General features: G+C 41.5%; 1 protein-coding gene across 2 annotated transcripts in view; it reads right to left on the bottom strand.

Moving 5' to 3' along the window:
* Positions 1 to 3,666, bottom strand: part of PHF6 (PHD finger protein 6) — a 47,282-nt gene extending 43,616 nt beyond the window's left edge. For both annotated transcript variants that reach the window (XM_029930600.1, XM_029930601.1), the window contains exon 1: positions 3,506 to 3,666. The gene's annotated coding sequence lies outside the window, so the exon portion shown is untranslated. The remainder of the gene's footprint in view (positions 1 to 3,505) is intronic.
* Positions 3,667 to 15,380: the final 11,714 nt, after the last annotated feature.

Genomic DNA, 15,380 nt, shown 5'->3' with positions numbered 1-15,380 from the left:
AACTTGTAAGAGAACTACACAATATCCAGAGTGAACAGAATTCTAGAACTGCACAACTCCTTGAAGTTTACATATTCATAAACCAACAAAAGAGAAATGAATGCACTTAACCGTGACTTCGGAACACTTATTTTTTAAATTGGAATTATTTTCAAGTTTAGAAAAAAATCATGTATACATCTTTAGTCAATTTTTGCTGTTGTATTCCTCTTTAAAGAAAAAATTAAGCTGATAACAGTCTATTCAAAAAAACACACTTTAGGAACCGATTATTTATAAAAACAACTATATTATCGGACTCTGAGGCTTATCCCAAAAGTCTGCTTATTAAAGTAAAGTTACAAACTGAGAGTGGTGTTCTAAATGCAGCAACTTTCGTATTAAATTAGCAATACTGTATAAGGGAGGGAAATTTTTGTGTGTGACCCTTAAATCTAGACAAATTATAATTATAGTTGGTAGTCAAACCAAAAAAAAAGGGGAAGAAAAGCTCTAAGATACAAAGTTTCAGATTTAGATCATCAATCTCAACATGGATTCTTACGAAGAATCTAAACAAGTGTAAAATCAGTTATGTGATTTGTGTAGTTTTCTCAAAGCAACCGAACTAAGCAGTCCAGGACCCAGGCGGCCACAACACAAGTCACAATAAATAAAATCTCCAATGCTCATCTTAAAATTGACTAACATTCCTCCCATTTTTCTATGTACTTGAATATTTTCATATTATGTTGAAAAATGGACTAACACCACAGTGTAGCTTTCATTCACCAACAAGAAGAGCAGCAGCTGGTGCCAGGAAGGTGTGAGCTGGAAAACCACTCAGTGCCTTACAATATAAAACTGCAGATACTTCATCAAAATTTAACATAAAGCCACAAAGAAACAGGTCTTTTTATCAATTTATGTCTGGGGCTGTTTTGTTTTGTTATTAAACAAAACTTCAAAGGCCTTGGCAGTCTCTGTGTTGATGAGGTTTAACAAACTCTTAATGCTATCTACAATTTTAAATACCTCAGTCTTCCAAATGGCATCGGACACTTTACAACAGCACTGTATTCCTAGCACTGCCTATAAACCATGAAACTGATTGAAAACAGGCAGCAAATACTTTTAGGATTAAAGAAAAAAAGGACATCACAGAGAAACAAAAGAAACAAAAGGGGAAGTGTGTTTGCATTTGTACAGGCAAATATGTGTTCAGTTGCTTTATCAAGAATATAGCTGCCAAAATCTTTAGAATTAACCATGCAAAACAGCATTAATACACAAATAGTACCAAAATCTGCTATTTGAGGTCTAAATTTTTTTTACGACTATGTAAGGAATAGTAGACACTCTGAAACCACTGTAATGTATTCAGCATTTCTCCCCGGTCATCCTTGGCCAGTTCAAAAGACGGCACGTTATGAACCTAATCTGTACAGTCATCTTTAACGTGTAATTTCTGTACAACCCTAGCATAGGCTATAAAACCGGGTTTTAAGATTTTAAAAAGTCCTAGAGCAGTAAAGCACTTTTTATTCTTGAAATCAATTCAGAAAATGGTGTCCCTCAGGTTTCATCCGTACTGAATTCTGCCTGTTTTGAATTTATAAACAGGGAAATTTCTCATCCTAATTTTGAGAACTTCCTTTCCTACGATATCAAATACCCAAAAACCCAAGAAAGAAAAAAGGTACACTTTATTTTGGACTCAACAATATTCTAGTGTTTTAATCAGTTTAAATTGGTAGAGTGAACAGAAACACAAAAAAGTGCCCCAAACCAATTAAAAAACTTTCCCCAGTGTGCAATGACTAAATGGATTTTTCCACTAAAATTAAAATAATGCATCTGTGCGTATCTTTCTAATTTTTTACAGCCTCCTTGTAAAACATGAAGGGGGGTACATCATGGAAACAATGACTCCTCACAAAAATGTCTTTATCATAAAAATACAGATTTTTATCTAATGCTGTCTCACTTGTGGTCTCTAGTTAAGGAGAATATAAGGGCATTCCAAGGACCAATATTAAGGAGTTCATAACGATCCACACAGCTATCTGGCATTTTAATTTCAGCATAAAAGGTTTTTCAGGGCACGCAGAGATCAAACTTTGATGCTTTCGCCCAACAATAAAACCTTTTCCTTACAAGAAACGTAGTCTTATAAAGCAGAAATACAGAGGCAAAGATAACAGCGTGAAAAACATAATTTAAATGTCTGAAAAAATATAAAAGCTCGGCTAGTCAGGGCTGAGGCAATCAATTCGTTCCTGATTTTACAAGATGCTGTAAAGCACCAAGGTGGAAATAACCTGAAACAAGGAGAGCATTCACGAACCAAGTCGAGAGCTCATTCAATGTCTCGTATCTGAAAGACCATTTCCACAGAAAAACAAAACAAAACAAAACAAAAACTGCCGTTCCGGAAGATCAAACAATCCCACACGCAATCAAGCTGAAATATACAGTTCAAAATACATAAACGTGATCCCCAAGGAAGCAGTATTTGTCAGGAAAGTTACAGTGTAGAGAAATAAACGAACAAGAGATGAACCGGAAGGGCACCTGAATTTGGTTGCACGATATTATTACATGCTTCGCACTGCTTTTTGCGGTTATTCAAAAGGAAACTGAAGGAATTTTCCAGTTGTTTCAACCCCAAGGGTAAGAAAGAATTTCAACTGTCTGAATAAGACCTGATATTACGTAGTAAGGCGATGAAAAGAAAAGGTTCTTCAAAAAGAAAGGATTTTTCAACTTCCACGCAGAATATCGAAACGAACAAATTTCAAAAGAATGCCGTGCTGTTCGTCCAGAGAATAAAGGATGGTACACATAACGTACCGGATCTTCTCCCCGTTATTTATTCCCCAATACACACTGGACTCCAAGACCTCCCTCTAATCAAGCGCTAGATAAACTCGCAAAACTATCTTCCTCTAAAAACACTTTAGCAGGTCCTTTCGGTCGTCAAGTCACGGTCCCCTGATCGTCCTTTTCCAATCCTCCCGAAGCCAGGAAGATATCCCACCCACTTTCTTTAACCCTCCTTCCCCAGGAGTTCGCTCTCAAATAGTCTTCGTTTCAGATCTGTTTCACCCCTCATTCCCCCACCCGAGTTTTTCCTCATTCCGCAAAGCTAACCCTCTTGCCATCCTAACCATTCTTCCTCTTACGCTTCCCAAACTGGGAGTCTCCCTCCTTCCCTAATATGTCCCAAGCGAAGGCAAAGACTAAAAATTCCCACTATTTTTTCCTCCCTAAATGCTGCGCCCCTTCCCCCGAAGTCTACGCTTAAGCCTAACCGCTCCCTTAGCTCCTCCGAAGCACTTTTCTCAGCTACCTCTTTGCCAAGCGCCTTCAACGAGCGGCGCTTCTGGGGTCCTTGACAATAAAGCGAGACCACCAAGAGTCCCCCTTAACAACGGGCAGGGGCGGCGGCCTGGCCACCGCCATCCTCCTTGTCTTCTCCCGCCGGGCAGAGAATGGGGGGCCCCTAGCTACCGTGGGGACTCACCGGCTAGGCCCAGAGGCGAACGGCTGGGAAGAAGCGCCAATGAGGGGAAAGAGAAAGAAGTCGGTGTCGGTCCTCCGGCAGCGCCTGGGAGCGGGGCTCTGTCGCCGGAGGTTGTTTCCTTTCATTCGAGGAGAGACGGGCTCGCGGAGCGCCCTTACGTCGCCCCCCTCGCACGCAACGACTCAACACAGCGTTAATACGTCTCCCGCGCGCCGCGGGCCCCGGTTGGCTGCACGGCAGGGGCAATGAAGCCGCAGAGCCACGGCGTATGCGCCGACCCGCCCCCAGTACGGATCGGGGCGGCAAGCTCCGCCTCCTGCTCGCGCGCGTACCTTCTATTCTCCGGTCCGCCGCTCAGCCAAGTGTTTGGGGGCAGGATCCGGGGAGATAGAGAAAGAGATTCAAAGATATCGCCGTGGGTCGGGCGGAGAAGGGGCAGGGTTGGGACTAGAAACCGTTGGACGGGAGCCCTGGGTAACCAGTTTTCAACAGGGATTCAAGTGGGTAGGCCTGTTCCCTTGCACTTGTTCACCTAGGCCTTTTCACATCCATTATTTCATTGTACTCTCGTGGCATCCCTTTGAGGTCCTCCGTTCTCTCGTTTTACTGCCAGGAAAGACTGAGAAGCTCGTAGTGGGGTCAGTCGGCCTGGATTTCGGTTCTTGGGCAAATCATTTTCATCTGTGTATCTGAAAAAAAATGTTTTTTGTCTTTAAGACGGGGATTAAAAATAGCATCTCACGGGTCTATTGTGAAGAAGAAATGAGATAATGCAAGTTCAGCGTGTATGAGCGTCCCTCGCATATAACAGGCCCTCTGTAGATACGGAGATTATCATAATCAGCAAAGATAAGTGGTTTTCCTTATAACGGACGCAGGTAAACCCGACACCTAACCGAGCGGTTTCCTCTTTGATGTATGGAGCCTGACTGGGTTTGAATTCCAGCTCCCTCACTTCTAGCTCTATGACCTTGAGCACGTTGCATTATCTCTCCGTCCCGTCCCTCAGTTTCAGCACGTCCAAAATGGAGATCACAATGCTATCCATCTCAAAGAGCTGTTAAGAGAAATGAGTTAATGCATGTAAATCAAATAGAATAACATTTGGACACAAAGTATGCCCTCTGTAAGGGTCAGCTTTTGTCATTTTCTCCTACGCTCACAGACTGCAAGCAAGTGGTTGAAAAAAAAAGAAAAGCCCTAACAAACCAACGAAAATTTAAAGATACTCTTTAGCTATTTTTCCTCTAAAGGGCGGGGGCGGGGGGAGGTCGCGGTGGATTTTCATTGTTGTGATCCTATACTGTTACTATCAGGCCCCAGGTCTGCTAGCCAGTTCAATTAGCATGACTGATAGATGCAGCCTGTTATTTCAAGGGCTACAAAAGGGAGTCATGTTGTGACAAAACACTATCAACAATGCCTGAGGATATAGCATAGGATCCCTTAAAGTCTTAAGGAACCGTGAGCCGCTGGTGCACTCCCACTAACACCCTTCCAGTCTTTCTTCAGGCTCTAGATCCTGCTTTCTGTACCTCATTCTCAGCAAAGGCCTTAACTTTCTAAATATTTAGAATTGGGCCATCTGAGCTCAGTGACTATCTTGTACACCCATCCTTAGTTTCTTCCTTCAATACTCAGAAAGAATTGCTCGTCCAGCTTTTTAAAGCTAAGGCTGTGGTTTTAATCACGTCTCCTTCATGGTCTAGAGGAACTGATTCTCTACTTATTCCCTGCCTTCAAGGAATTCCCAATCTAATGAAGATGAAAAACCGGTATTTCTAATGAGGAAGAAAACCAGAATTTCAATACAATAGATGAAATGCTATCATGAAATCACATACCTACAACGATGAATAGACTCTGTCCAGTGGAGCAGGAAATACATCCTTGGGGAGGAAATGTTTTGAGTTGGATCTTGAAGGACAGGTCCAAGCCCAGAAAAATCTGGATTCCATCCTCACGACTTTTGTCCATCTTCATTCTTGACATCTCTGTTACATTTGACGCTTTGGGCAGTTTACTTGTTCTTAAACTTTCATTTTCTTTGACTCTTAACGGGGACTCTGGACTCTGGCTCTCTGGCTATTTCAGGCTCTCCTATAAGGTTTCTCTTCTTTCTTACCTTACAGACTTTTCCCTGGTCGAGTCTTAGGCCTGCTGCAGATCTATTGTTATTCCAGCCCAGCAATTCTCAAAATTTGGAAGTGAAAATTAGCTGGGAAGATTGTTAAAAATGCAAATTTTCTTGGCACCACCCCCTCCTCGAAGGTTCTGAAGGGGGTTCAGGAATCTGCCTTCTTAAACTGCCCGCATGTGCTGATGCAGATCTATTGAGGACCATGCGTTAAGAAACTGCCCTCCACTCCTTTTCGTAGAATTGAAACAAGTCTCTGACTTTATACCCTGTAAACAACCGCTTAGCAACTGCATCTGCTCTGCTTAGATCAGTCCTGTCCTAGAGCTCAATCACTAAATCCAGTACAAGCAAATTCATCCTTTCCAGCAACTAAAAAGTAATTCCTTTTCCCATCGTCAGTGTTTCTGTGTAAGATACCTCTAGCATTTCTGCTCCTGCCTAAGCCAAAGGCTAAATTCGACTCATGCCTATGACCTCCCTTCTAGCTATAATCAACACCAGTGGATCATTCATTCATTCATCAAGTTCATATTGATCACCTGTGACATGTTAGATAAACATGAACGTGGTCCATTTTGGTGAGGTGGCAGACAGACCTTAATCTTGATTACTTGTAATATAAACAAATGTAAAATTACAATGTGTCTTGTGCAAAAAGACCTAAATGTTGCTTATATGTAACTAAAGTCTATTTGCATTTTGCATATTGGTTACATTTTACATTTCTTACTTTTTTATTTTTAAACTGGACAGATTCTGCATTTTATTTTTTGAAAGGGAGAGAACGAGCATGGGAGGGGCAGAGAGAAAGGGGGACAGAGGCTCTGCAGCAGGCTCTGCACTGACAGGGTGACAGCAACGAGCCTGATGTGGGGCTTGAACTCACCAACTGTGAGACCATGACCTGGGCCAAAGTCGGATGCTCTACCAACTGAGCCACCCAGGTGCCCTAGATTCTGCATTTTACATGTTTTTGTGAAGAGGCTCCTGGCTAGCTCAGTCAGTGGAGCATGTGACTCTTGATCTTAGGGATATAAGTTCAAACCCCACATTGGGCACAGACATTACTTAAAATAAAACCTTTTAAAATATAAATGCTTCTGTGAAAAAAAAGTGCTATTTATTTGTGTGAGATGCTGCATAAGAGCCAGAAGACCTATGTTTGAGTTGCTGGCCTGCCACTAACTAGCAGGGTGACCTTGGACTATTCATTTGACATCTCTGAGCCTTAGTTTACACATCAGTCAAATGAGATGGATATTACTCACAAAATTGTTATGGAACACAAGGACAGATAATGATGTATGTAAATTTTCCTGCCTCAACAAATATGAAGGATGGTTATTTTTTTATGTATCCCTTAACTGCTGTATCATCTGACTGATCTCCCTGCTAATGTTGGCTGAAGGAATTTGACCCCTATGTTATTCTAGGTAGTTTTTGTTGTTGTTTGTTTAATGTCCAATTAGTATATTGGTGAAGTTTTAAAACATTGTTTACTTTGTCCAGGCTATGGAGCTACTCTAGGATCTAACCGAGGAGCTAGGGGCCTTGGTGGACTTCATGTCTCCCCTTGTGAAGCAGGGCAATGCTGGGTATGATACAGAAACTGCCCAGGAAACTAGCAACTGTGACAGAGCGAAATGCTTTAGAGGCACATGGACACCTCTAAGACATCATTTGTTTGTTTGTTTGTTGTTTTTAAAGGTTTTCTTTTTTAGTAATCTCTACACCCCAAATGGGATCTGAACCCACAACCCCGAGATCAAGAGTCACAGGCTCCGCCAATCTAGCCAACGAGGCCCCACCCCCAAGACATTGTTTATTGAATATTAAACACAGAAGCTGAACTTAATATATTGATAGCAATATTGGAGAAGTAATTAAACTTTATAGTGCTGGTGCTTGCAAAATAATAAGAGTTAACTGACTTCGGACAACGTACTAGGCACCCTGAAAAATTCTTTATGTGCATCATCTTATTTACTCTTTACAACGGCCCTGAGGGGCAAGGAGTATTATTAGTCCCATTTTACAGAGAAAGAGACTGTTCAACAATTAAGTAACTTGCCCAAGGTCACACAGCTAGGAAGAAGAAGAACCATGTGTCAAGCCTACATTTGTTTTGACTCCAGACACCAAACTCTTAATCACTATGTAACACTGCCTCCTATTTATTTGCTTATGTGTTTATTATCTGTCTCCATCAGGGCAGGGACTTTGTTTTGTCATGTTCACTAATCCATCCCCAGCCTGTAGAACTCTGTGCCCCGCCAAGAGTAGATATTCAATAAATATTTAATAAGGGAGGACCATGAAGAACGGGGAAATGGAAAGGAGTAGAAAACAGAGAATGGGGGAGAGAATATAATGAAGAACGGGGACAAGAAAATTTGGAATGGAATGAAAATAACTCAAGGATTTGTTAATAATGCAGCAGCCCAAGCCCTACCACAGTGATTCTGGCATAGATGTGAAATGGGGCCCAGCAACTATATTTTTAACAAGCTCACCAGGTTAGACTATAATTCGCACAAAAGTTTGAAAATCAGTAACCTACCACCTTCAAGCTGAAAACAAAAACACTCTCCTCCTGAGCATTGTGTCAGTTACACCTGCGTGCCTGAGTGACTTTCTTCTGGTCAGTATCATTCTTCGGCAAACACCTTAGTGCAGACGCTTGCTTATAACTGGCTTTGCCACTGGATCCTGGGTGATCTTCAGCATCTTTTTTCCTTTCGGCCCTATCTGGCTATTGGTTATATAATATAGTCAGAAACTTCTACACTCATCTCAAATAGTATAATAATAAGTTTAAAAGCTAAAAGAATTCTATATGAATAAGATTTGTGGGAGTTAATATTCACAATGAAACATAACTCTACTGGGAGGCAAAAACCCAAATGGCCTGGACACAAATCCTGATTTCAGATTAACTTCTTAGTGCCTTAATTTCCTCATCTATAAACTGAGAATGATGGAAGTACCTTTTTCAAAGATTTTTTTTTTTTTTTTGAGGATTGCATGATCACGTAACCCACATAAAGCACTTAGCACAGTTCCCGGCCCACAGAGCTCAATAAATATTAACTACAAGAGCTAGTTTCATAGGTGGTAATATGGAATACTTTTTATCTTACACAAGTTATGAGTAGTTTATTGTGATCTCCAGTTTTTCTTTTTAAAAAATTTTTATTTTAAGTTTATTTATTTATTTTAGAGATAGGGACAAGCATGAGTGAGGGAGGGACAGAGAGAGAGAGAGAGAGAGAGAGAGAGAGAGAGAAGAGAGAGGATCCCAAGCAGGCTCTGCACTATCAGCGCAGAGCCTGATATGGGACTTGAACTCACAAAATCGTGAGATCGTGCCTGGAGCCGAAACCGAGAATTGGTTTTTCTGATGAGAGGAAATTTCTTTTTTATTATTTCAATAAGCTTGTATTTGTTTGTCTGTTTTTATTGAAGTAGATTTGATGCACAATGTTACATTAGATTCAAGCGTATGACCTGGTGATTTGACAAATCTATACATTATGCTGTGCTCCCCGCCAAGTGTAGCTCCCATCCATCACCATATAACCCGATTGCAATACCAGTGACTACATTCCCTACACTGTACCTTCCATCCTTGTGACTTATTCATTCTGTAACTGGAAGCCTGTACCTCCCATCCCCCTTCACCCATGGTGCCTGTCCCCTCAACCTTCTCCCTCCTGGCAATACCAGTTTGTTCTCTATATTTATGGGTCTGTTTTTGCTTTGTTTGTTTGTTTTTTCAGATTCCACATATAAGTGAAATCATATGCTATTTGTCTTTTTCTGTCTGACTTATTTCACTCAGCATAATACCCTCTGGGTCTATCCTTTCTGTCCTCTGTTTCTTTATTCACTCTGTTCTTGCTCCCAAAATTCCTTTACAACTCCTGTTGGACTAGCTTTCAAGATGCCATTCAGGTGTCAGCCCTTAGCTTCCCAGAAGCTTTAGTCCCCCTCTGCTTGGCTAAAGCTCACCTCCACAGCATCCTGGCCAGACCTCTAGCTCATCATTTACCACATTATATTGAACGTGTATGTACTTCTATCTCTCCCATGATAGAGCAAGCTCTTTGGGAGAAGAGATCATGCATTATTCTTTTTTATACCCCAGGCACCTAGCACAGTGCCTGCCCCGGAAGTATTTGCTGAACTTTCTCAAAGAGCTTGCCCGGGAACCAGCGGTTACTACTGTTGGAAGACTTGTTCCTATCTGAGATTGCTCTCTTGTTCTCTGGGCCTTGGCTCCTGTACCTCTCTGTTGCATCTAGCGTCATGCAACGCAATTTAGCAGTTAATTATATACTGTATGCCACATATTATTCTCTAATTGCTTCATATGTTAATGTGGTACTTCTTCGCTCTTCCCTCAAGCATTGAGAAGAAAAGATTATGAATTGAAAGTGAATGATACAGCTCTAGGCCACACCCAGTTATCAGTCAACTCTGCTCACTGAACGGCCGGGGCATTCTGTAGCCTACTATTAATCACCAGAGGCAGACACAGATGAAAAAGGCGCACCATTTACCATAAGGGCCTAGAACAGTATCTTCACATAGTAGGTGCTCAGTTAATATTTGTTGAATAAATGAATGCTGTAGCGAAAAAAAGTAGTATACTTGGTTAGGCTAGAAATCAGGAGGCCTGGCTTCTAATCAGATCTCTATCACTTCATTTTGAACTTGAAAAGTCACTTCAACTCTCTGGGACACACTTTTATATTCTGAAAAACATGACAGAATTAGGCTAGATGACCTTTAAGGTCTCTTCCAATTTTATTATGCGATTATTCCTGCCAATACTCTGACAATTCCTCAAGAACAAGCACAGGCAGATCTCGTATCTTCTTCATAGCATCCAGCACAGCGCTAAGCACTCAGGACTTGATAAATACTTAAAAAGTTAGAACCGTTATCCTCCCTAGTCACCCTTAAGCAGAATTAACAACAATCTAAAGAAAAAGGCACGGGCGCCTGCGGTGACTCAGTTGGTTAAACAGCTGACTTCAGCTCAGGTCATGATCTCACGATTTGTGACTTTGACCCCCGGGTCTGGCTCGCAGCAATCAGCACAGAGCCCACTTTGGATCCTCTGTCCCCCACCCCCACCCCACCCCCGCTCACCCTTGACTCTTGTGTGCTCTCTGTCTCAAAAATAAATAAATATTTGGGGCGCCTGGGTGGCTCAGTCGGTTAAGCCTCTGACCTGGGTGGCTCAGGTCAGATCTCACGTTCGTGGGTTCGAGCCCCACGTCAGGCTCTGTGCTGACAGCTAGCTCAGAGCCTGGAGCCTGCTTCCGGTTCTGTGTCCTTCTCTCTCTGCCCCTTCCCCTCTCATGCTCTGTCTCTCTCTGTATCAAAAATAAATAAAACATTAAAAAAATTTAAAAAAGAAAAGAAAAAAGAAAGAAAGCCCAACCAATGGATGTGAAACATACCTCATTTCTAAAAATAGGACTTAAAAGAAAAATAGGAGAAAACTCTTTGATGCATTTCAAAATCTTTAAAAGACTTATGATTTGAAATCCTAACTTAGGTGCCAGTTGCCAATCATGCAATTCGATTAATCCTAGTGAAAACTTGAGTGCAGTAGCAATACAACTATACCCTGATCCTAGGCCTACCCTCAATCTGCCTTGTAATCAATCATATTGGTTACCATCCACTGACGTGATAATACACTCATTTCTCTCTCTAGCCAACATCGCTCCTCCAAATTCTAGGACTTTATAGTCAACTGCCTATTTGAAATTGTTTAGTCATCTCAAAGGCATCTCAAACTTAGTATGTCTGAAACAAAACTCATGATCTTCTCCCTGTAAACCTGGTGCTGGTCCACTGTTTGCTAACTCATAGAATGACACCTCCATTCATCCAGTTCTGCAAGCCAGAGATCAAGAAGTCATCCTTGATATGCCCCTCCATTCCACAATGCCCCCCATCCCCACTCATCTCCACTCTATCACTAATTGTGGCAATTTTGCCTCCTAATCATCTCTAAAATCAGTCTACTTTTCCTTATTTCCACCATCTCTCCCAGCTCTAACCTGGATCACTCCGCTAGCTTATGGACTCGCCTATCTGATTGAATTTCCATTCCTCCAATCTAGTCTCTGCACTCCTGCAAATGTCATTAATTCATTTATTTATCAAAAGATATTTACTGCAAAGACATGTACTTACAGTGTGCCATGCACTGGGCACATAGCAGTGAACAAAACAAAGATCCCTATTGCCACAGAGTTTACATTTTAGTAAGAGAAAGACACCCTAAAAATAATATGTAAAATCCATGGTGTGGGAGATTTACTTCCGCATGATGAATGGAGGAGGATAATGAATCTTCTCCCTAAAGCACTGTAAGGCTGAACAAAGCTGTCAAAAACAACCCTTTCAGTACTCTGAAAAGTTACCAAAGGTATAACAGAGTGACCAACCATCCCGATTTCCTTGGTTCCGTCCCAGTGATAGCACTGAGAGGCCTGCATCCTGGAAACTCCACCCCAGGGTGTGAAAAATCCATTTTCAGCAATGGTTGCTCCTGTTTGGGGGGAAGGTACCAAACCCAAACTGTGGTTCCAAAAATAGGAGTTGAAAGCAACACTCTTTTTTGTGTCAAAAGGATGTGGCATAGATTCTCCACAGTCATGCCGCCATTTTCAACCCTGACCACTGATGATGGCAACCATGATTTGCGTTTCCTAGTAAAGTATCACCCATTGTTGCGTCACTGACAGGGATGCAACCTAAATTTGCAGCTTAAGTGCACTGCAGTCATGAGTTGTAACATTCTGTCTTTGCCTGCCTGTGGCTTAACTCGGATTAACTCTTGCGATTGGTATCGAGACAGTGCTACTTTAATTTTAATGTTATGAATATTATACATGCGTTCCAGGTGTCCAGAAGAAGAAGTTGAAAACAATCACAATACCAACCCCATCTTGACCGGAAACCACCAAAAAGGAAAGCTAAGTGGCTGTTATTTTGATGACAGATGGAAGGACAAATACAACTGGATAGGGAGGTAAGCAACCAAAACACAGCATACTGAAAACTACGCTGAGAAGAATTTGGGACTGGGCACGGCGGACAGGGGAATGTGAAAGCCCATATGGAGACCAAATCTCACATGTTCTGGAGGAGACAGACAGGCCTTCCAAATCAATCAAAAACTTCAAGTCTTCCCAAAAGACACTAATGTTCAGTCAAAATTGGTGGCCACTGATTTTAGCTTGGCCTATCACACCAACAAACACGCATTATTGTGTCATTCTCTTGATTGCCCTTTGAATAAAGTTAAATTTCCCGATGCAGAAGTCACAACCAAAATCTCCTGTAGACGAACAAAAGAGGAAATTTTGGTACGAGATGCGTTGGCCCCTAACAGTGCGGGGCTGTGTCTGTCAGCTCGCACAAACCATTATGCTTTTTACTGTATACCAGGTGATGTGTGCAGTCACCACAACTAATAATGATTCTCCTAGCTTTTAGATACTTTAATTTGGGGGCGCCTGAGTGGCTCAGTCAGGCCTCCGACTTCGGCTCAGGTCAGATCTCACATTCGTGGGTTCGAGCCTCGCGTCAGGCTCTGTGCTGACAGCTGGCTTAGAGCCTGGAGCCTGCTTCCAGTTCTGTGTCTCCTTCTTTCTCTGACCCCCCCCCCTCATGCTCTCTCTCTGTATCAAAAATAAATAAAACCTTAAAAAAATTTTAGGTACTTTAATTTGAAAAGCAATTTCAAATCATCTTCTTAATTTCTATGAAGATCATGGTGAAACTGCCAAAATCATTAAACAAAAGATTGTTGATGTCTTGTCTAATTTTGCTCATCTGTCTACATATTCAGCAGACAGAGCCAATGTAAATTTTAAAAATCAGAAGGCCTTAGAACTCAAAGAAAATGTCACCAGTAAAGGGCAGTCAAATTAAACAGGACTTTCTCAATTTCTTATGATAACTCTAATTTATTTGGAATCCAATTTTAATTTCGCAATCTCAAGTTACCACTGTGCTTTAAAACCACTTTTCCCTGAGAAAAAGAACGTTCCTATGATGACATCCAGTAGGCTTCATGGTGTTTAATTTTTTTTTAATGTTTTATTTATTTTTGAGACAGAGAGAGAGAGAGAGAGAGAGAGAGAGAGAGCGAGCGAGCGAGCATGAGAGGGGGAGGGGCAGAGAGAGAAGGAGACACAGAACCGGAAGCAGGCTCCAGGCTCTGAGCTAACGGTCAGCACAGAGCCTGACGCGGGGCTCGAACCCAGGAACGTGAGATCTGACCTGAGCCGAAGTCGGAGGCTTAACCGACTGAGCCACCCAGGTGCCCCTTCATGGTGTTTAAAGCTTATGGACACTTTGGGGGCACCTGGCTGGCTCAGTGGGATAGAACATTCGAGGGTTTTTTTTTTGAACATTCGAGTCTTGATCTCAGGGTCAGGGGTTCAAGCCCCATGGTGGCCATGGAGCCTACTTAAAAAAAAAGATGGACATTTACAACATGAATAGCCTATACAATGAATTCATAGATGCAAAGGACCTGATTGGCAAACAGCCAGTCTACCAAAAGTAGCTTGAAGATACAAAGCGAATGTACATTATTTGGAGAACTAGAAATGAATTCCTACAAATCTAGAAACCTAATGTTTTTACTTAGCAAAACCTATGTATTCCATGCTCAACACTTTTGTTCAGAGGATATTTTAGCTCCTACATTTAAGTCTTTAATCAATTTGGAATTAATTTTTGTATATCGTGGGAGGTTGTGATCCAAATTTATTCTTTCGCATGTAGGTATCCAATTGTCTCCGTGCCATTTGTTGAAAACAGCATTCTTTCCCCCTCTGAATTGTCTTGGCACCCTTGTTGCAAATCAATTGACCATAAACTGAGAGTCTATTTCTGATGCTTTCCATCGCTCAGTGTGTTTATCCTTATGCCAGTACCAGGCGCTCTTGATTATTACAGCTTTGAAGTAAGTCTTGAAATTAGGAAATGTGAATCCTCCAATTTTAATCCTCTTTTTTTTCAGCGCTGTTTTGGCTATCCAGGGTCCTCTGAATTTTCAGCTGAATTTTTGGATCAGCTTATAAAATTCTTCAACAATGCTGGCTGGGTTTTGACAGAGGATTGTTGAATCCTTGCTGAATTTATACATCAATTTGGGGACTGTTGCTATCATAAAAAATACTAAGTCTTCTGATCTATGAATATGGGATGATTTTTAATCTTTTAGATTTTTAATTTCTTTCAACAATATCTGGTAATTTTTGCTGTACAGCTCAGCACTTCTATTGTTAAATTGATTCCAAAATATTTTATCCTTGAGGTGCCTGGGTGACTCAGTCGGTTGAGCATCCAACTTCGGCTCAGGTCATGATCTCACGATTCATGGGTTTGAGCCCTATATTGGGCTCTGTGCTGACTGCTAGCTCAGAGCCTGGAGCCTGCTTCTGATTCTGTGTCTCCCTCTTTCTCTCTGACTCTCCCCTGCTTGCGCTGTCTCTCTCTCTCTCAAAAAAAGTATTTTATCCTTGATGCTATCATCAAGAATCATTTTCTTAATTTCATGTTTGATGTGTTCATTGTTAATGTATAGGAATAGAGATGATTTTTATATCTTGGGCCTGTGTCCACAACCTTGCTGAACTCATTTATTAGTGCTAGTAGATTTTAGCATATTCCTTAAGATTTTATATATATATA

The sequence above is a fragment of the Suricata suricatta genome, chromosome X, assembly GCF_006229205.1.
Source record: "Suricata suricatta isolate VVHF042 chromosome X, meerkat_22Aug2017_6uvM2_HiC, whole genome shotgun sequence".
In the NCBI taxonomy this organism is placed as follows: Eukaryota; Metazoa; Chordata; class Mammalia; order Carnivora; family Herpestidae; genus Suricata; species Suricata suricatta.
The sequence above is the reverse complement of the archived record's forward strand: the minus strand, read 5'-3'. Positions and strand labels throughout refer to the sequence as shown.